Raw genomic sequence first — 825 nt, 5'->3', positions numbered from 1 at the left:
ACAATATCACCTGACAATTATATTCTGTTAAACAGTAAGGTCGGGATTTCTTTGGGCAATCTCTTTTATAGGACCAGCAACGTCGTTGGGGTAGAGTTAGACAAGCTTTCGACTGCAGGACATTCTTCGTAGGGTCCAATAACGGCGAGCGGAGCGAGAGAGAAAAGAAAGGAAGCTACTGCTTCTGGTTCAACAAAAGTTCCCGATGCGAGGTTTGCCTCGGGCAGGTAAAGTACATCACGAAAGAGAGGCATGACAAGCTAATTTGATCCCAAAGTGGGTGGCACTTGCTGAGAACTGCAGCAGCTGCATTTCACTGCAAGGGTAGAGGCTGCATGGACAGCATCCAGTCCCAGGGGTGGGAGAACCAATTTGACCTTGGCAAGCCCCCCCAAAAACAAAAAAAAAGGATTGCAAAATTTTAGGGCTTCCAAAAGCATCAGGCGTTTGCCCTCCCCTAGAGCCACTACTGCTGCCCGGGACTGTGTCCCCCTACGCCCATGCATGGGCTAACTGGGGTGCAAAGGCCTGCCCCAGCGGGGGCCAGGCCCCCAGGAGAGGGGCGCTGGATGGAGCAGGAGGGGGGACGCACCACCCGCACGTGCAAGGCCCGGCACCGTGCGCCCCCTGGCGGGCCGCGGGCGCGTGGAGCCTCCTCCCACCGGCCACGAAAGAGCCGAGCCCGCGCGCATGCGCGCCAGGTGCTGCGCTCCCCCAGCCCGGCCCGGCCATGTTTTCCCGGCCTGCCTCGGGCGCGCTCCGGCGTTGACGTCACCGCAGCCCGGTCCCCGCCGCCATTGGACTTGGAGGCTCGCGTTGCATCGC

This window comes from Crocodylus porosus, unplaced genomic scaffold (assembly GCF_001723895.1).
Source record: "Crocodylus porosus isolate Cpor-Errol unplaced genomic scaffold, CroPor_comp1, whole genome shotgun sequence".
NCBI lineage: Eukaryota > Metazoa > Chordata > Crocodylia > Crocodylidae > Crocodylus > Crocodylus porosus.
This window is presented reverse-complemented; position numbering follows the sequence as displayed.